The 22,137-nt window shown below is 35.7% G+C and overlaps 1 pseudogene; it reads right to left on the bottom strand.

Annotated features, from left to right (window-relative positions):
* Positions 1–271: 271 nt before the first annotated feature.
* LOC144319946 (small ribosomal subunit protein eS6 pseudogene) lies at positions 272–13,547 on the bottom strand (annotated as a pseudogene).
* Between the last annotated feature and the right edge of the window lie 8,590 nt (positions 13,548–22,137).

The raw sequence follows: 22,137 nt of genomic DNA, 5'->3' as shown, positions 1-22,137 counted from the left end.
ATATGGGACTTGATCCTGGAACCCTGGGTTCACTACCTAATCCAAAGGCAGACACTCAACCACTGAGCCACCCAGGTACCCCTGTAGTCGGCTTTCAGGTGAAATGTCACCTCCTCAAAGAGCTTTTCATTGACCATCTATGTCAAATAAATTATTTTGTTTCTACTTCTTTTTAAAATATTTTCTAAGGTATGTATGTGTATGTGCGTGTTGGTCTATTTGTAATACAAATTCCCTGAGAGCAGAACTTTGTCTTTTTTTTGGTTGTCTGATCTTACTTATTTTGTCACTCTCAAAAAATCTCATTTTTGACTGGACTCAGACTTAGAGGTAGAAGCTCTCAGAGAGGACAGCCTCCGTCTCTTGGCAATTTGTACCTAGCATTTTTCTTTGTTCTCCTTCCTTCTCTTGGCCAAAAATTTAACATATTCTGCAGCCTCTTCCTTATTTTTCTTAGTATGCTGTTTCTTCAAAGCAATACGCCGACGTTTGTGTTGGAGGACACATTGAGTAACAAGACGCTGAATCTTGGGTGCTTTGGTTCTAGGTTTCTTAACTTCTTTGTTTAGGAGCTTTCTAACAACATACTGGTGGACATTGTCTCTTGACAGATTAAAAAGCTTTCAGATTCTGCTGGCTCTTTTGGGCCCCAGGCGATGAGGCACAGTAGTATCAGTGAGTCCAGGAGTATCCTTCTCCCCTTTTTTCACAATAACCAAATTGAGAACACTGAGATTGACATCCACAATGCAACCCCAAACAGATTTGCACTTCCTCTCTCCAGTCCTCCTCGGTCAGTAGCAGGAATGCCCCTTACTCAGCAGCAGGTGGACGGGGCCATGGGTCAAGACACCCTGCTTCATGGGGAAGCCTTGTTTGTCATTGCCACCACTGATTCGGGCCACATAACCCTTCCATTCCTCCCCCAGAGCATCAGCAACAACTTCTGCGCTCATCATTCACTTCAATGAGTTTCTGGCAGCCAGTGGCTGGGAAAAAGATGTTCAGCTTTATTCTGAAGTGGCCTACCACCTCGGAGGTGCCACGAAAAAGAGACCAGAACTTCGTCTTTTCATCATTGTCCTTGTCTTCTGCCAAACCTCTAGTGCCCAGAATGGCCCTAGAACGTAAGAAACACTCAATAAACATTTGATGAATCAATGACTATTGAATGAATTATCTGGAATAATCTACATATTTGATAAATATATAATGTTTGAATGAATGAATGAATGAATGAATACATTCTTTTTTTTAAAAGATTTTATTTATTCATGAGAAAAAGAGAGACAGAAACAGAGATACAGACAGAGGGAGAAGCAGTCTCCATGCAGGGAGCATGACGTGGGACTTGATCCCAGGTCTCCAGGATCAAGCCCTGGGCTGAAGGCGGGCGCCAAACCGCTGAGCCACGCAGGCTGCCTGAATGAATGAATAAGTGAAAGGTCACATCATTTTTCTGACTCCAAAACTTATGGTCATTTCATTATTACACACTAACTATACTTTTTCTCTGAACTCAATTGTACCCTTGTGCTCTTACCGAGTTTGAGACAACAGAATGTTTGTACAGTGTAAAAAATGTCGCAGATTCTTTTCTTTCATACTCTTCTTTGCATTGTGACATGACAGTTCCTCCTGTCAATAAGTGGAACCTATCCCTCCTCCTTGTATATGGGTGAGCCATATCAAATGCTTTGCATGATGTGTCACTCTAAACATGATGGCAAGCAGAGTAGCTTTCCTCCTCTTACTGCTGTGGAAAACCCTAGGACAACCATTTTAAAAAGCCAATGCTGTTTTATTAGGTTCTGAGAAACATGTGGCACAGTCCCCTCAATTGCCCCAAGATTGACTGTCAACTGTCAAATGTATAAGGGTGATATCATTTTGGATCATCCATCCTTCAGGTGACCTTCCAAATAATCACAGCCACAAGACTGAGTTCAGTAGTTATCAAATGAGCTCGTTCAGTCCAGAAGAATTATCCAGCTAAACCAAAGAATTATGAGTCAAATACATGGTGGTGGTTGTTTTAACCACTAAGTTTGAGGGCAATTTGTTACATAGAAAAAAGCTAACTGATAGTGAGACTATATGGAAAAAATAAAAACGGGGGATCCCTGGGTGGCGCAGCAGTTTGGCGCCTGCCTTTGGCCCAGGGCGCGATCCTGGAGACCAGGGATCGAATCCCACATCGGGCTCCCGGTGCATGGAGCCTGCTTCTCCCTCTGCCTATGTCTCTGCCTCTCTTTCTCTCTCTCTCTCTCTCTTTCTCTCTTTGACTATCATAAATAAATAAGAATTAAAAAAAATAAAAATAAAAATAAAAAATAAAAATAAAAACGGGACCTGCTACAACCATGCCCTTGTAATTCAAGTAGCTTCTTCTTCTTTTTTAAGATTTTATTTGTTTGAGAGGCAGAATGAGAGAGAGAGAGAGAGAGAGAGCACAAGCAGGTGCAGAGGGAGAGGGAGAAGCATATTCACCTACCGAGCAGGGAGTCCAACATGGGGCTCAATTCCAGGACCCTGAGATCATGACCTGAGCTGTAGGCAGATGCGTAACCAACTGAGCCACCAGGTGCCTCAAATTCAGTTAGCTTCTTAAAATGTAAATATTAAACTGAGATACAAAGAAATCATATTGCAATGGCCATTCCTGAATACTCTGTTAGTGAAATGCTTCATTTGTTTGACAGAAGAGGAAAGATTAGGATTTGTCTTGATATAATTGAATTTGATGAGTCACTTTTTATCTATATCATAGGTGATATTTAAGTGAAAAACCAGAAACAAGTCACAATTTAAATATTACAGAGGTAGAATTAGAATAGATAAAAGGCAGGTTTTCTCCTAGATGCTGACATTACAGGATTTGCTGTGAGTGTGTGGTAAAGTTGGAATAATAGTAGTGGGACCTCAACTTTAGAACATCCTTTTCGATCCACAGCTTCAATAAATTTTGATGTTATAAGTGATACCAAAGTTATGATTGAACATCAAGTCATTTTAATATCATGTAATGGCATATTTTGATACACACACTGAGAAACACCATATTATTTTGCTTAAGAAAAGAAGTTTTGCTGAGAAAAGTTGTGGCCTCCAAACATATTCCAATGAATGATTCCAGTACCACACTAATCTGATACTTGAATTTGAATTGCTAATATTATAAAAATTTTCTGCTTATGCTACCACTGTTTATACTTACTCTTGCTAAGCCAGATGTCTAATATCCATCCTGCACCTACACATTAAACTGCTAATCTTGGGGAAGAAAAAAAATGCAATAGCTTATTTTTGTTGTTGTTATTACAGTTGATCTCTAAGATGTAAGGATAAGACCGATTTTTATCATAATATAATTTATTATATTGGTGTGTATTCCCTTGTCTTCTAATGTTTTTCTAGGCCATCTGATATTTTGAACTATCCTGCCAATGGCATTAGGGTTCAGTCTGTAGTATTATGGCTTCCTGGATCAGAAAATCATGTATGTGATTCCCTCATCTCATATAAGTGGTCTGTCCAAGCCACTCCAAAGTCCATCTGCCAGTATAGACATTATTACTGTAATGAAGGAATGAAATAAAGTTTCTCATAATTTACTAGAAAATGAATTCTTTACATACTAACAACAACAAAAAGGAACAAAGGATTGAGAATGGAGTCTATCTTTATATCAGTCAAGTAAAGACCTTGAAATAGAGTAGAACCTTCTATACACATCCAATATCTGTTTTGCATTAATACTTTCCTCTTTCTCTCTAAGTACAGTATCTTAGAATTTCCAATGATGAAAGCCTGGATTCATCCAATCTTGACCATATTTTTTTCTGAGCGAGCCTTTGTGAAATACTTTACATTTTCCTCTTATGGTGTTTTAAAATATGTCCAAAAGTCATTGGTTCTCCTCTTCTCAAAAGGCATAGCTTAATTCTTACCCTGTCGGCTAGATTTAGTAACTATTTTCTAATTAAAGAGAATGTGGCAGAAGTGATGGCATGTGACTTTTGAGACAAGGTCCTAAAGGGCACTGTGGTTTCTTTCTTGCTCTTCCCTGGAGAAGCCAACTGCCATGTTGTGAGGATGTTGAAGCAATCCTGTGGAGATGTCCATGTAGCAAGGCAAAGAGATCTCCTTTCAACAACCATTTTGGAAGCATCTGGACCATCTTAGACACATATCTTCCAGCCCCAGTCATATCTTTAGATGACTTCAGTCTTTACCAACATTTTTACTGTGATTTCATGAAGGAACCAAAGCCACAACCCTTTAGCAAAACTGAATTTCTGACCCACAGATATAGTTCAATAATAAATGTTTATCGTTTTATTTTTTTAGTTTTTATTTAAATTCCAATTAGTTAACATACAGTGTAATATTAGAGGTGTTCAATATAGTTAGTCATTTAGTACTTCCATGTAACACCCAGTGCTCATCACAAATGAATTCCTTAATCCCCATCACCTATTTAACCCATTCCCCCACTCACCTCCCCTTTGGTAACCATCAGTTTGTTCTCTATAGTTAATGTTTATTATTTTAAATAATTATGTGTTGAGGCTATTTGTTACAGCAATAGGTAACTAATACATCCACTAGAGCAACCAGTGAATTTAATAAAACCATCAAATAAAAATGTTTCTCCAATGTTAATTGCCAATAACAATTGGCAATTGTTTCCTCTCTTGAAAATGAATAGTTTGTCTTAAATGTATTCTTCCTCCTTCCATGAAATCTTGTGAGTGTATTTTCAGGAATTTGTAAGTTTTATGATATGGGCAATTAAGAGAAGGGCTCCATGTTTAATTATAATATAAAAAGTATAGAGCTGAGAAACTATAAATATATATAAAATTAGATATAAGTATGTAAGTATGGAGTTTCCTGGTCCAAGATGTTATTAATGCAAATTTACTGACACATGAGCATCTTTCCCCCTGTATCTCTATACTGGCATGTGAGGACATTTTTTGCTTTGAAGATTTATAAAAGGAAAGAGTCTGGGATTGGGAAATGATGCTAATAGTGGGAGACTAAGTAAAATCTGAGAATGTGTGTTTCATGGCCAGCTCCTTGGATTATATTTGATTTCCTATAGTAGAGAAGGAAGGGCCATAAGCTGACTTAAACATCAAGAAAGAGTGTATCACCTAGACTGATAATCATCTGTGCTTTGCCTAGAGATGCATAGAATATGAAACCTAATTATGAAAGAGGTCTTTCATAAAAACCATCAATATCTTGTATTTCAACATATCTTGGAATACCTTGAGGTACATGGAAGATGCCTTGTAAAACATCCTAAGGGAAAGGAAGTTGAAAGTAACATAATGGACAGTGGCAGGAAGATTTTAGCAATTGGCTTGACAGGCATAACTGGGGCAAGTACACATAAAAGCAAGAGGAAAGGAGTGGGGTGGACCCCGTGTCATGATTTGCAGTGGACAGGTTGTTTGCTCATGTGAGACACTCCTTTGAGCATACCTAGAAAACCTGGGAATTCTAAAGGGGACAAATCTCTTGGTTGTTAGAAATCTTGTGGGTGAGGAAAGTGCATTTACTTATAGCTGCAATCTCAGAGGTCTTAGACACACATTCTGGTTCATAAATATGCTTCCAATTTCTAAATGTCTCTCTCCTTTCTTTCTCCTTTCCTCTCTCCTTTCTTCATTTCTTCCTCCTCCCTTTTCTCCCCGTCTTCATGTTTCTTTCCTTCCTTCTCCCCATCCCAGCTTTTCCTTTTTATCTGTTTCTCTTCATTCTTCCTGGTGTCTAACCTCATTCCCTTTTTTTCTGTCTTTCCTTTTTTATTTTACATATTTTGATTAGTCACCTTCTAGAATCTGGATGCACTGGCTGAATTAGGTCTATGATTCCAATTGGCTTTATTGACATAGGCTCTTTGATATACATGCATGCATGCACATGTACATGCACGTGCACACACACACACACACACACACATACCCCTCCTGCTTCATTTTAGACAACTCATTCTGTTTGCTAACTCTACTAAGGGTGTTTTTGACCTCACTCTATGGCCTGTCACACATCTTTGGAATTTAGAAAATTTAGTAATCATCTTATGTCATTCCAGACTTCTGTTAGTGGAGGCTGAGTAATACCTCGGAGACTTTCTATTGCAGCAGGTTGAAACCTGGCATAAATTTTGACACCCAGATGCAATATTTCTTCCTAATTGTATGGCTCATAGTTACTTAATAATGCATTGTTTTCCCAAATAAAACTCAGCGGAGGTACAACATCTGGTTTCTAGTGAAAAAGCTAACTTAATTTACTCAAATCCCTGGTGTGATTTACAAAGCACCAAAGAAGGTGGAACGCTTTGACACATTGTAGAATACTGACTAACTGTGTCTACATTGGCAAGGGTTTTCTAAATGGCTCATTTAAAGCAATCAGGGAATCTTTTATTTGGTACCTCCCTGACAGCGAAAATGTTTACATTTCTAAATGAAAACCTTTTTCTTTGGGTGAAAACATTTCCAAAAAAAGTAAGTGCTTTGGTCATTACAAGCAAAGACAATGTTTTCCTTTGAACAGTGGTGATTGTAAAATGTTTTCCAAATATCCCCAAACATTATGAGGCAAATGTAAGTATTTGATAAATTCTTGGCTCTGAGTATTAGTAAAATTTCAAGCAAGTTCAGATTTTTAAATAGGCTATCAATTCTTGCAGTAGAATAGTTGGATGTTTGAAAATGCATCCAAACTATAACAATGGAAAATTGATTGCTGATGTGAAAAAAATCATCAGGGTTATTGATATCGACCTTCACTTTTTATAAATTACTAACAAAACTGTTTCACTGTTGTATTTTTAATTAAATTTGCTTCTTTGACATGGTGAACTCCGACTTTGAGGCTATCTTCTGCACAATGTGGTAGGTACTATCAAAGAAAAAGTCAAAATTTGGCCTTGAGCAATAAAAATATCTTTTCCATAGTCATTTTTTTACCTTGCATGATAATTATTACATGGAGGGAAACAGGTGGTTAATCACTAGGTTTTATGCTTGTTGAGTTCATCATAACACAATCAGCGAAGTCCTAGTGAGATAAATAAACAAAACTAAATTTTCTACAACAAATATAGATGAATAAATATAATTTCCTACAAAAATAAATAGGAGCTATTGCCTTAGTTTAAATGATGATAGATAACTGCTAGTCATTGAGTAAAGGCAGAAGGTCACATGAGAAATTCTTATAAAATTTACAGTTTTACAATAGAATATGTGTAAAATTGATATGAAGTGATACCATTGTGGCTAATTATAATCTTAGGTACATCAAGGTACCTACTCATTAATATTTTTCAGATTTTGTCTTTATTTATATATCAGTTCCCAAGGTCAGTGTGTGCTTCATTCACATAGTCTTGTGTCAACATGTATATTTAATATTTGCATCTTTGGTTGGCTTTTAAAATCAACAATGAATTGGAAGAATTCAAACTTTAAGATTTTCAAAATCTACGTCTGTTAATAAATTATGTTACGGTCTCTCACATAAATTATCTCCCGTAACTCTTTACAACTGCCTCATCCCATAATATTACTGTTCCTTTGTGGCAAGATGAAGCAAGTCAGAGTGCGCTAAGTTGCATTGGAATTTAATAAAAAGTGAGAATATTTGTTCCATCTGATTATTTACATTTACTCATTTATTTTTTTAAGGATTTTATTTATTTATTTATGAGAGGCAGAGACACAGGCAGAAGGAGAAGCAGGCTTCATGCAGGGAGCCCGACGTGGGACTCTATCACAGGTCTCCAGGATCACACCCTGGGCTAAAGGCAGTGCTAAACCTCTGAGCCACCCAGGCTGCCCTTCTCCTTTAATAACATTTATGTTTTAACCTGATTCTCTCATTGAATGTAATATTCCAGTCAGCTCTATGACAAAATTATATTTTATACTGATTACCAAATTGAGCCTTAGTTTTCTTGTATTTTAAATACAATTACTTACCTTTCAAGATGTTTTATGTGTATTAAGTATAATACATGTAAAGATTCTTGGCACTTATTAAATGTATACCGAGACACTGTGCCGTTAAGTAAGGAGTTATACAAGAAGATATTGCTGATTAATTCACACTTTGCATATGGACATATACAGGCCATTTCCTACAAATATTGTGAAAATCACATAACAGATATAATGATGACTTCCAAAAATAAGTGCTATCTATTTTCCTGTTCTGTTGGTATTTTGCTTTAATTATCCTAATTTAAGTTGGTCACACAAAACAGTATTTATTCATTGAACACACATTTTGTGAGGTCCTATTATGTTGCTGGTACATTTCTAGAAGGTGATATGTAATAGTGAATCAAAAACAACCTCACAAAATTTGTCTCACAAATTTATATCCTAATGGTGCAGGGAGAAGAGATATACAAAGGAACACATAATACAGCGGATGATAATAGATAGTTGTATCTGTCAAGGTTCTCCAGAAAAACAGAACCATTAGGGTGTGTGTGTGTGTGTGTGTGTGCGCGTGAATAAAGAGATTTGTTTTAAGGAATTAGCTGATGTGACTGTGGGGGCTGACAAGACCAAAATTTATAGGGCAGGAAAGTCAGACAAGAGGTGATATTACAGGCTTGTGCGGAAGGCCTGTAGGGCAGGCTGGCAGGCTGAAGGTTCAGAAAGATTTCTATGTTAACAGTCTTGAAACAGTTTTTTTCTTCCCCAGGAAACCTCAGTTTTTGCTTTCATTTTCTTTTTTTGTTTTGTTTTTGTTTTTCAGTTTTTGCTTTTAAGGCTTTTAGTTAATTGGATGAAGTTCACCCATATTATGAAGGGTGATTTTAACTTAAAATCAGCTAACTGTAGATGTTAATCATGCCTACAAAATGACTTTATAGCAACATCTAGGCTTAGTGTTTTACCAAGCAACTGGGCACAGTATTGGAACCAAGCTAACACAGAAGTCACAATAATTTGGTGGGGGTGGGGGTGGGGGGGGATAAAGCATGATAAAGAAATGAAGTGATGGGGAAATATAAGTATTATTTCCAATAGGCTAGTTAAAGAAGACCTCTCTGATAAGTCAGTGTTCCAACAGAAGTTCAACTAAGTGAGGTGTCAGCTATGGACAGATGGTTGAATAAAACATTTCACCTAGAGCAAAGTCCAAAGGCCTTAAGATAGGAACATGGTTAGCACAGTTTATGAATAGCAAAGAGAACATTTCACTTAAGGAGTAAAGAAAAGAGGGAGTGGTAGGAACATAAAGTAAGAGAAGTAGCCTAGGACAAATTGTGTAAGAATTTCTAGGTCATGGTAAACTTTGGCTTCTATTTTGAGTGAGATAAGGAACAGATGGTAGATGTAGAGCAGAGGAGATATCTACTGCAAGCCATACCCCTAGTACATAAAGGATGTAAATTAGTGACTCCAGCAGAAATAAGTTTGTCTTCGAGTATAATGGTAATTGGTGAATAGGATATGCACCATGAAAAAAGAAGAAAACCAAGGATGACCTCACATGTTTCTTTAGCCTAAATTACTAAAAAACTAGAATTATCGTTTGCTAAAATAGAAAGCAAAGACAGAGTTGATTGGGATGGGAGAGAGTAAAGAGTTAATTTGGAGATGCTTCTTGAATATCCAAGTAGAGAGGCCCAGTAGGAAGTGAGGAGTAGCTATTAGATAAAGACATGAGACTTTTTAACTTATCACATTGTTTAAACTAATGGGAGTGAAATAATAACTTGTAAAGATTAGAAAAAATAATTTAAAAAACTAAGTCTTGGGACATTTCAATGTTTAGAGTTCAGGAAAGTGAAAAGATCCAACCACAACAATAGCAAAAACAACAAAGTTGAAGCTGGATAAACATCTAAAATTTAGGAGTGTAAACAAACATGTCTGAAAGTTCTAGTCAAGGCTGTATTTCTTAAACTAGTGTAGAATTCTCCTCAATGAGTAAATTTTATGTTCAAATATATTTTCAGCATCCTTTGTATTATATTGCCCTACATGAAATTCTTGAATGAATATTTCTATATTAAAAGTTCTGTAGAAGGGGCAGCCCGGGTGGCTCAGCGGTTTAGTGCCTACCTTCAGCCCAGGGCCTGATCCTGGAGTCCTGGGATCGAGTCCCACGTCAGGCTCCCTGCATGGAGCCTGCTTCTCCCGCTGCCTGTGTCTCTGCCTTTCTCTTTGTCTGTCTCTCATGAGTAAATACATAAAATATTAGAAAAAAAAGTTCTGTAGAAACCTAATAACAAATGAACATATTTAAACTGTTCAACACAGCATTAAAAATTTTTTTGATCATGGAAGCCTTTTGTTTTTAATAGCAGCTGATTAATTACATGGCCCCAAAACTTTTGTTCCTCTGCTACATTCTAGTCCAATACCCATTTTTATGTGATTTTCCTATTCCTCTAAAACTAATAGTTAATAGCATTGTCTCCTATTATTTTTTGGCACATATAATAATGGAGATGGGGAGAAGTGTCTAGATTTGGAATATCTTTTTAATTTCAAAATGAATAGAACTGGGTCATAAATGAAGGATGAAGGCAAGGGAGAGAGACAATTAAGGGTGATTAAAAGATTGTGGACTTAGCAGTTGCCTGTAACTGAGATGGGAAGGGCTTTGAGGATAAATATGAGACCAGGATTGCTTTGTAGGGTAGAGACTAAGTTAAATTTTATCCACTTGAAGATGTCAAAAGGCAACTGAACATTTGAGTCACACTCAAAGAAAATTTATTACTAGATAAATTTGGGAGTGACGAGCATAAGGTATTATTTATGTTCTGAACTGAATGAGATGACTGAGGTGGAATATAGAGAATAGCAGAAGCATTTAAGTCTGCATCTCTCCTCAACACAGAGAACTGTTATAGATGGACCAGGAATGACAGTGATTTTCTGGTGGAAGTTTTGATCTCCTCTTTATAACAGTAGAAGACCAAAGTCAGTAGTAGAGGAGAAAATATTACCAACATGTGAATCACTTGCTATGGTCACTTATAATCTTGTGATGGATGGTTCAAAGAAAATAATTTCAAGTTCCATCTTTTCCACCTCTTTCTAATCTAGTCCTGACAGCCCTCTCTCTCCTCTCTTCTCCCTTTCTCTCTCTCCATCCTAAACAGTTTATCTAATGTGTCATTGAAAAAGTGTCTTACATGCAATATGTGGGGAGTTGAAATGTTCACTCAGAGCATTTAATTATACTTTAAAATTTCTTCTAATCAAATCATTTAAAATATGAGATTCTGGGTAGTTCATTTATTGAAGAATTCTTTTCAGTAGATATTTTTCCTCCTGTGCATTTCCTTAACCAATTAGAGAAGTTGCGTTATTTTGTAAATACAGTCATTTTTGTCAAATTTCACTTGGAATGCTTTTGCATTTTTGCCTTTGTTTCTTTTTTCGGCATTGATTGCTGTTTGGCTTCATCAAATTAATGGTTTTGGAATCATTACACACAGTCATAGATTTGGGACGCAGTCATCAACATGAAGGGAAGGCTGATAACACTTGTTAAAAGACTTGAATAATTGTGTTTATTTTTAAATGCAAAATTAAGTAGAGGAAAGTCAGAAAGTCAGATTTCATTAATATTAAGCAACTATTCTCATCTTTGCAGTTGCAGGAAAAAGGCAAGAAATCAGCTTCACATTTCTCTACTGCAGAATGATAGTGTTGCATTTGTGGGGACTGCTTGCTTCTGCATGGGAAATGAAGTTATCCAGTGCTTGGGCATGTGGTGATAGGTCCAAAATAGTGCATGTGATATAGACAGTGTTTTCCCCACACTACACAAAGAAAGCAGTCTCTGAGAAGTTAAGTGGTGTTCTGACTGAATAATTACTAGGATAAGGTTTAAGCACCCATTTCTTAGCTGCATATAGCAAGATCTTTCTATGGCATCACCTTTCAGTATACCCAGCTCTTACGATGACTGGCTGATTCTCCTGCTACATGGCCATGGCCTTCCTCTTGTTGCATGCTGATTAAAAGAAGTCATGCAATTAGTACAGGTCCATTAAAAAAAAGAATCACTGTAAGAAAATAGAATCAAACCATTGATGCTTATCAGACTCTGACAAATCTAACTGCAACCAACATATGCTCTTTGCATGTAGATTTAAAACAATGAAAAGTCTGAAAGTCTGAATTCTAAGGAATTAAAATTTTGCCAGGGCACATAAAAGTGCTCAACTTTGGTGGTGCTTCACTGAAATAAAATGGACCAGGCCTGGGGCACCTGGGTGATGCGGTCATTAAGTGTCTTACTCTTGGTTTCAGTTTGGGTCCTGATCTCAGGGTCATGAGATTGAGCCCCACTCTCTCTCTCTCCCCCCACCCCGCCCCTTCCACTCATGCTATCCCTCTAAAATAAATAAATCTTTAAAAATGAATGAATGAGTGAATGAATGAATGAATGAATGGGCCGGGCCCAAGAGCACATAAAAGAGCTATCAATAAAAAGACATATTTTCTGATGTTGCAAGTATTTCATGACCCCTGAAAAAAAATTTCAAAAATAGAGGAATATTTCAAAAGATAAGAAAATCACCTCTAATCTTTAAAAAGAGACACCATGGAAGATATCTGTGGCATACTTTCAGTGCGTTTTTTTTATACCACTGATCCCATATTTGTTTTTTGTTTCCTGCCACATTTTATTTGTTGCCACATTTTATTTTAAATGTATTACCAACTTACTAAAATTTGTTAGTTAATACACAAAATAATAATAAATATTATCACATCATACATAACTGCTCTATAATGCATTTTTTTTTGTTGCCCTTCTGTTGAGATTTAGTATGTCTCACATTTTTTGTGAACAAAACCGTGATGAACATGTTGATTAAGTGTTACATTTAAAATCCTTAAGACTTAAATATGGAAGACATTTTTTTTAATTATGTAACATTTCCTCACATTTATCATTCAAGTAGACACAATCAGGAATAAAGGGAATTCCATTTTAAAAGCCCATTGTTTGGACTAGTTGATGGGAAATTGCCAATATTATGAAATAATTCGCTGAACTAAAATAAAAGCTGATGGGTCTGTATAGATGCAATGACAAGTGTGCTTTGATTCCAACATTTTGAAATTTGTTCAACCCTAGGCCTGGTGATATAGGCCAATACTGTTACAAATAATTTTTAGTATAATTAAGTCTAATCTCTTCAGAAATAACTTTTGCTTTCTAGTTAAAACATGACTGAACCGAATACCTTCATGGATCTTTTTCTGGAAGTCTTGTTTTTCCCTTTAGGGATGAGGTTAGTCATTATGTTGTAATTTTGATTATATGTAGAATGTTCATATTTATGTAGTTGCTGACACCTCTTCCTGTCATGATTCAAATGGACAAGAGTGAGTAGATAATAATGGTGATTTATTATAATAAAAGTAAACAAATACCTTAAATTCATCGAAAGGAGAAGCTTTACTCTGAAGACAGGTGGTATATTTAGGGCCACTTATAACTTTTATAGCATTTTCAATTTCCTTCTGCATTTTTCTCAAACAGAAATGTTTGATAACCCTAATAAATATGGAAAAATTAAATAGAAACTGGTGAAATTTGGAAGTTTTTGGCCCTGTGAGCAAATGACCAAGAAAGAATTCTTGAGATGTTTTTGGTGCAAAAAGATGATTTTTTATTGCATGAGGACAGGACCCGTGGGCAGAAAGAGCTGAACTGGGATTATGAGGAGTCCCTGATTATATACTTTTTAATTAGTGGAGGTTAGGAATAGCATAAGTCTCTAAGGAATTTGGAAACAAGGCTTTCAGGACCTTGAGGGACTATCTGCTGCTAAGATAAGATTACTTTTAGTTTTTAAAAAACATAAACATTAAAGCACTGAGGCAGCCATGAGTTCCTTGAGGAAGGTCACACTCTGCATATTTCAGGTATCTATCAGTGGGCTGAAAGCTGTAAGGAGATTTAATTTAAGCTACAGTTCTCCTCCCTTTGTTTTCCTCATCAGAGAAAATCTTATTAATTATCTTAAAAACTAATGTAAGTAGAAAGGAACTTTGATTATTTATTGACACATAATATATTGATTAGTTGGCATGTGTAATTTGTCCTGTTCAAAACCGTATCAGAAATTTAAATATTCCAAAATCTAGGTATTAATAAGTTGTATAACATGTTCATTGGTCCACTAGTGAAGATATGGATATCTGGATTCCTACTTATCTCTTGTATATATAGATCAGATCAGAGTGATAATTGTATAGATGGTGATGGTGAATTGTCACAATGAAAATTATATTTATGCAAATGCCTTCTTTTTTATTAGAATGAACCTCTACAGTGTTTTAACTAAAATATATCCTGATTTGTTGAGTATTTATATGCATTGTATACTGAATTAAATAGGTTTGAATTCCCAATATATTAACAAATTGATTCTTATCAGAGGGGAGGTAGATGGGGGGGGATGGGCTAAAAGGATGATGGGAATTAAAGAGTACACTTATGATGAGCACTGAATGTTGTATGTATGTGATGAATCACTAAATTCTGTACCTGAAGGTAATAATTTACTGTATGTTAATTAACCAGAATTTATGTAAAACTTAAAAAAAGTATTCATATATCAAGTATAATAAAATCGTAGTTTATATTTAATATTATAGAATAACATTTTTTTCCAAACTCTACAATCTCTCTCATTCTTTGTACACTTAATTTATATTGTCTCCATTCTCTTTTAGGTCACTGTGTAACATATATTGAATTTTCTCATCCCTCATTCCATAGCTTCACACATTTACTGGGTGGTGTAGTATCTAGTTTCCCAAGAAATATTTGCAAATACAGTACAAAGAATTCTGTTGTATATTAAACAAGAAATGCGATGATATTTTTTTCTTATCTAAGCTCTAAATGATTATTTAACATTTTCTTTATAGATGCATGCCTTCCAGAAAAAAAGTTCCCACAGATGGAAGCCTGTTAATTATTCTTAATGGGGTGCTTCTTAAGTGAACAAGTAGGCTATTAATTTGCCTTTGGGAGGGGTTATTGATTTTTTATGGTGAGACAGTTCTGAGGTAATGACTTCATTCTATGTTTTAATCCTGGACATGGAATCAGAGGGCCTAGGTTCTGGTCCTGTCAACAGCACTCTCTGGACATGTAGTTTTGTATAAATCACTCAACCTCTTGTCTGATTTTCTTCTCATTTATGAAATGGATGAAACATACCTTCTATCCTGACTTTAGTAAGCTATTAGAAATAATAAGGAATGTCCTTTTTTTATAGGCTGCAATACACTGGAAATATATAGTGGTATTAATATTATAATCGTTGATATTAAATTATCATTAACTGTATCTTAATCGACCTCTCAACACATATCTTCATTAAAAATAAAAAAAATTCTGAAAACTTGGAGTATATGACTTTATCATATATATCAGTTTATTAGGGCTACCATAACAAAGTACCATAGGTTGAGTGGCTTAAACAACAGAAATTTATTTTTCAAAGCTCAAGGCTAGAAGTCTAAGATCAAAGTAGTTGCAGGGTTGATTTCATTTTGAGGGCTCTTTCTTTTCCTTGGAGATGGCTGTCTTCTTTTGTATTCATATGGTCTTGTCTGTGTCCTAATGTTCTTTGTCTTACAAGGACACCAGAAGATTAGGGACCATTCTAATGAGATCACTTACTTTAATTACCACTCAAAAGACCTTCTATCCAAATACAGTTACATTTTGAGATACTAAAAGTTAGAATCTCAACATATAAATGTTTGGGGGAAATGGTTCAACCCGTAACACTGTATATTGACATTTTTCAGATGGTTTTCTGCTGAACCCTACTATTAAGATATACTTTAATAAAAGGTTACAATAGAGAAGCATATTAGGAAAATGCTAAGTAATATAAAAGAAGTGTGTGTTTATTTGGTTTTGAGATTTTTGTGGGTCATTCTGCAAACTAAGAAATGGTAATTTCCAGGAGAGGATTAAAAGAGGCAAGCTTTCCTAAATTTATTTGACCAAAGAATCTGACTTTGTGTTTTAGAAAAGGCTATTGCATACATATTTAATGCTTGCCTTTAAAAAAAAAAAAAAAAGAATAGTAAAAATCAGCCACATCTGAAACATATATCTTAGGATAGGCTTAATTATGGATAGGGTAGGTAATCAACTCTAACCTATTCGTGGGAAGGAGCAAAAATAATATACTTGGTTAAAGACAATATAACATTTTTCTAATACAAGCAGTTGCTATTAATTGTTTTATATTTTACTAATACAAATGATTATTTTTTAAACATTTATTTATTCATGAGAGACACACACAGAGAGGCAGAGACATAGGCAGAGGGAGAAGCAGGCTCCCCACAGGGAGCCCAATGCTGGACTCCATCCTCAGATTGGGACCATGCCTGAGCTGAAGGCAGACGCCCAACCGCTGAGCCAGCCAGGCGTCCCACAAATGTTTATTAAAAAAAAAAAAAAAAGATTTACTTATTTCAAAGAGTGAGAGTATGTGCACAAGTGGGGGGGGGGTACAGAGAGAGAGAGGGAAATCAGCAGACTCTCCTCTGAGCCAGGAGCCCAAAGTGGGCTCGATACCAGAACCATGAGATCATGATCTGAGCTGAAACCAAGAGTTGGAGGCTCAACCAACTGAGCCACCCAGGCGTCCCCTAGTGCAAATGTCTATAATCTACTTTTTTTTCTAAGAACAGATAGTATTTTTATGTAATATCAATTATTAACACTTAAGAATTGATTAATGAACTATTAATCTATCTTTTTCTTAGTAAGACCTAGAGGGAATGGGACAAAGAAAGGTAAGACTAAATGGGAGAAAGGATAAGGAAAGGCTTAAACCAGTTCTCAAGCTATCCTATGTATGTAAGTCACCTGATCAGACTTTTAAACATGAGAATGATCTGACCCTACCCTTAGTATATCTGATTCAAATAGTCTAAGGTAAGACTAACCTTTAAAATTAAAGCTCTTGGGACATCTCGGTGGCTTAGTGGTTGAGCATCTGCCTTTGGCTCAGGGCATGATCCTGGGGCCCGGGATCAAGACCCGCATCGGGCTCCTTGTGAGGAGCCTGCTTCTCCCTCTGCCTGTATCTCTACCTCTCTTTCTGTGTCTCTCGTGGATAAATCAATAAAATCTTTTAAAAATAAATTAAATGAAAGCTTCATCACAATTTTTTTTTCTCTCATTACAATTCTAACGTGCAGTCAAGGAATAAAACTATGAATCAGAAGGAGAGATGGTGTGCAAGAGGTGTACTATATTAGGGAAAATTCTACAAGTATTTTTTTTTAAGATTTTATTTATTTATTCATGAGACACACACACACACAGAGGCAGAGACACAAGCAGAGGGAGAAGCAGGCTCCATACTGGGATCCCGATGGGGTACTCGATCCCAGGACTCCAGGATCACGTCCTGAGCCAAAGACAGACACTTAACCGGTGAGCCACCCAGGTGTCCCAAAATTCTAGAAGTATTAGGTGCTGGAGTAAGGTTAAAAAAAATGGCAGTGGCTATAGAAGGTGAAATACAAAGATCTAGCTGATCATATATCCTGAATTAATATGTGAAATGGAAGTGATCAATAGGCACTCAGAGCAGCCAGAAAAATTTTCATTTTGCAAAAATGAAACTTTATACTCATTAAACAACACCCCATCCCTTCTATCTCCAACCCCTGACAACCACCTTTGTATTTTCTGTCTCTGTGGTTTTGACCACTCTAGATACCTCAGGTAAGAGGAATAATATAAGATTTGTCTTGTTGTGACTGACTTATTCACTTAGCATCTTGGTGTAATGTCCTCATGGTTCATCCATGTTATAACATTTGTAGCACACTACCAAAACCACTCCCAGACTCCCAGGATTCTGATGCTCAGAGTTCACATATTTTTCAGATAGAGCTCATTTTTAACACAAGGGTTGTCTACCCCTCATATAGAGAAGGCTCTGAAGAAATCTGTTGCATGGTGCTCATTTATTTTATTAAGGATTGCCCAAGAAATATAGTGCAACATCTAGTAGATAATATAGCCATGTTTCCTATCACATTCATCAGGAAAATTAGATATAAGTAGAATTTATCTCAGTGTTCAAATTAAAAATGAAATGTAATGAGAAGAATATATAAAGAAAAATTTGAACCAAAGACCTGACCCACCATCTGTGCTTGCTCACTATTATTTTGATTATTCAGTGTCTTACAGGAAAGTATATGCCTTAGTTCCTCTTCTCTTTTGGTTCCGTGTGCTTAAATAACCCAGAAGAACCTGAAAATTCTAAATCAATTCATCCAGCTCACGTGTGCACTTCAAAAGGGAGATGAAAGTCTTATGACATCACTCAGTATTTCTGGCCTCACCAACTCACTGTGTAATGAAAAGAAGACTCCTAGTAGCCTACAGAAAAACATTTTTTGGTTCTGTGTCCATATATCCAGGAGGAGAAACTGACTGAACTTAAAAATAGCTGCGAACTATATTTAGGTAGTTGACATCTATCTGTCTGTTGGTTACTGATGATATTAAAGTGGTCAATGTTTTATCAGTTAGGATTCTTAGGTAAAATGATACAAAACATCTAAGATTATAATACAGATACTTTCTCAAAATTATCTAATAAATTGATACATACAAATGAAAATTTTAATTTAATTTAATGTTTTCTGGGAAAACATGATGGTAGTATTCTCTAGCATTTTTGTTTGGCTGTTTATGGAGATGACTATATCTATCTCAAGGATCAGAATCAGATCAGCTGATTTTACGTAATGATATATATATATATATATATATATATATATATATATATATATATATAAAACTAGTTCTTGAGCTCAAAGTAAAAATGACAATACTTTTTTTCCCCTTCATATTCTTGTTTAATCAACTCTTCTTGGGAGATTGTAAGAGAAGCAACTAGGTTAAAAATAATGTCAAAATCTTAATAATTTTTAAAAGTATATAATCTTATCATTATTTTAAAGTATGTGGGGAAATTAATTTTCACTTAGGTAGCTAACTTTTATTTCAAAGGTAACTAATATTCTATTTTTTTCTTAGCACTTTTTATCATTAACTCATTTTGGCCCAGTGTTAACTATATTGTCCTTATTTCCCAGACAAAAAAATCTGAAGCTAAATAGTTTCCGTAGATTGTGAATCAAAGCCAGACCTTGTTGGAAGACCAAGATAAAAAAAAAAAAAAAACAATAATACCTAAAGAGTTACTAATATGTATATATGTATTTTTAGTTTCTTTCAGAAGTTGAACTTCAACATCACATAAAATGCATTTCTTATATCTACCTCGGCATGATTATATTGTTAAAAAAGGAAAAAAAAAGTTCAAATTGGATTTTCAAAAAATTGTGAAGAGGTTGACAAATTACCACATATTCATGTACTGATAATCCAGTAATCATTTTATTTCTTATTTTCCTAAGGAAAGGGAGGAGGAGAAGAACAATTGGAGAAAAATAAAGATTAACTGATATCCTACCATTTCTGTGCAAGGCACTTTCATGTATATCATCCTATTTATAGTCAAAGCACAATTTTAAGGTGGAGTATCCCCATTTAGAGATGATAAAGGTCAGAGAGTTTAGTTAGAGTGTTCAGTTCCAAAGCTTGGATTTAAAATCAATTCTGATTTCAAAACCTTTGCTTTATCTGCATCTTGAAATATGAGTGAATTTGCGTGAATATTTAGTGTTGGAGGAAATCACAGAGAAATCTCATCCAAACATATTTATTACATTTACACCTTTTATAACATTTCAAGCTGAATGATTCTCAAAAGGAGAAAATGTACTTCAGATGATGATTAAGAATTCACTTTTTAGCAGAACACATAAGTTTTCTTCTGAAATATTCCACTGTATCATGCTTCAGAATATATATTTCTTAAAATGCTCCATTCACATTTTAAAAGTAGGTCTGTAAGTTCCTAATTTTTGTTCTGTACCTCAAAAAGAATGTTTGCCATAAGTTATATCATGACTGTGGATTTCTAGATTCATTTTATGTTAAAACAATAAAGAAAACCTTACATCCCAATTTTCAGAATCTTCCAAAATTACTACTTTGATCAAGATATCCTTTCAACCTCTAGTTCAAGGGGAGTAAATCCAGGGCAGCCTTCCTTCAGTTTCTCTGCCTCCATTACAATTTAGCATTGACCTTGGATGACCTATTTTTAGGGCATAAGGACAACTAAGCAGGGATCTCATTTAATGAAAGGCAGAAGACTGTGATAAAGTCCACATGGGATAAAAATGGGAGGAGAGTTGACATTTTTACAGAATAATGATGATTAGTAAAAACAGATTCTCTCCTCCTCCCCATGTTTCATTCTGTGCACAGATTCAAGGCTAGGACCCATGATCTTATTCTTAAATTTATTGTCTATCGACAGAAATATAGCAGAAGCTTTCATCACAAGTGTATCTAATTACAGGAAAATTCTTACCCTTATGAAATGGTATATTATCAAAGAAAAAAGCTGAAATAACAGATAGCTTGGGCTTATTTTATGGTGCAACCTCAGGCTAAGGTTGTAGGAATTAGCAAAATATTAAGGGTTAAGCTGAGAATCAACTTTCACAGATGCATCAAAGACAGTGCAGAGGCATATTTAGAGCGGTTTGGATTGTGCATTCCTCATATCATTAAACCCATTTAAAACATCATTATAAATATGGCAGTGTGTGTGGAAGATGGTGATACGGGTATTTTTCTCGTTTCCCTGTGGCATCTCAGACCTGTTGAGAGATTCTTTGTATTGTTAAAACAATGCTTATCTTCTTCTTTATTTATTTATTTATTTATTTATTTATTTATTTATTTATTTTTTAATTTATTTTTTATTGGTGTTCAATTTACTAACATACAGAATAACCCCCAGTGCCCGTCACCCATTCACTCCCACCCCCCACCCTCCTCCCCTTCTACCACTCCTAGTTCGTTTCCCAGAGTTAGCAGTCTTTATGTTCTGTCTCCCTTTCTGATATTTCCCACACATTTCTTCTCCTTTCCCTTATATTCCCTTTCACTATTATTTATATTCCCCAAATGAATGAGAACATATAATGCTTGTCCTTCTCCGACTGACTTACTTCACTCAGCATAATACCCTCCAGTTCCATCCACGTTGAAGCAAATGGTGGGTATTTATCATTTCTAATAGCTGAGTAATATTCCATTGTATACATAAACCACATCTTCTTTATCCATTCATCTTTCATTGGACACCGAGGCTCCTTCCACAGTTTGGCTATCGTGGCCATTGCTGCTATAAACATCGGGGTGCAGGTGTCCCGGCGTTTCATTGCATTTGTATCTTTGGGGTAAATCCCCAACAGTACAATGCTTATCTTCATCCCTGCTATCATGACCACTCTTTTTCTCTCGTTCTCTCTTTGTTTTAAGCCACTTTATTGGGTATGATTGATATGAAAACAAATCTATTCATATTTAACATAACACCATTTGATGAGTTTAGAAATACGTATACACCTATGAAAACATCACTATAATATGCCATCTATTACCTCGAACATTTTCTTCCCCTTTTAATTTGTTAATATTCTTTGTGTGTGCATGTGTGTGTATGTGTGTGATAAAAACAGTTCACACAATACCTGCCTCCTTAGCAATGGCTACTCTTTGTAAAAGTTCATTGTGTGGCTAATAGCCACGTAAAGAAGTTGGCTCATATTTAGTCACTGAGTCATTCTCTTCACTTAGTTTAGTACCATTTCTGCCATGAATGTTCTCTGGTGGGCATTGATGTTTAGTGGAATGAAACTCATCGTTTGTGACCACGTGCATCTTTCCCAGATCTCCTTGTTGATGACTTCTCCAGTCTTGCTCTTCCAGCCAGGTCACTGGCCAAACAGCTAAGCTGTTGATTGGGACCAGGCCAACAGTGTGTTACATATAACACCGGACCCTTGCTGGTGGCCAAATATCAATGAACTCCCCTTTATCAGGCATTAATATAATGTTCTCTCCACTTGCATTGAAACAGCACCCTCAGAACCTGCTCCTGAGGTTCCCTCTGGATTCCTTGACACA

Source organism: Canis aureus, chromosome 9 (genome assembly GCF_053574225.1).
Source record: "Canis aureus isolate CA01 chromosome 9, VMU_Caureus_v.1.0, whole genome shotgun sequence".
Classification (NCBI taxonomy): Eukaryota; Metazoa; Chordata; class Mammalia; order Carnivora; family Canidae; genus Canis; species Canis aureus.
This window is presented reverse-complemented; position numbering and strand designations above follow the sequence as displayed.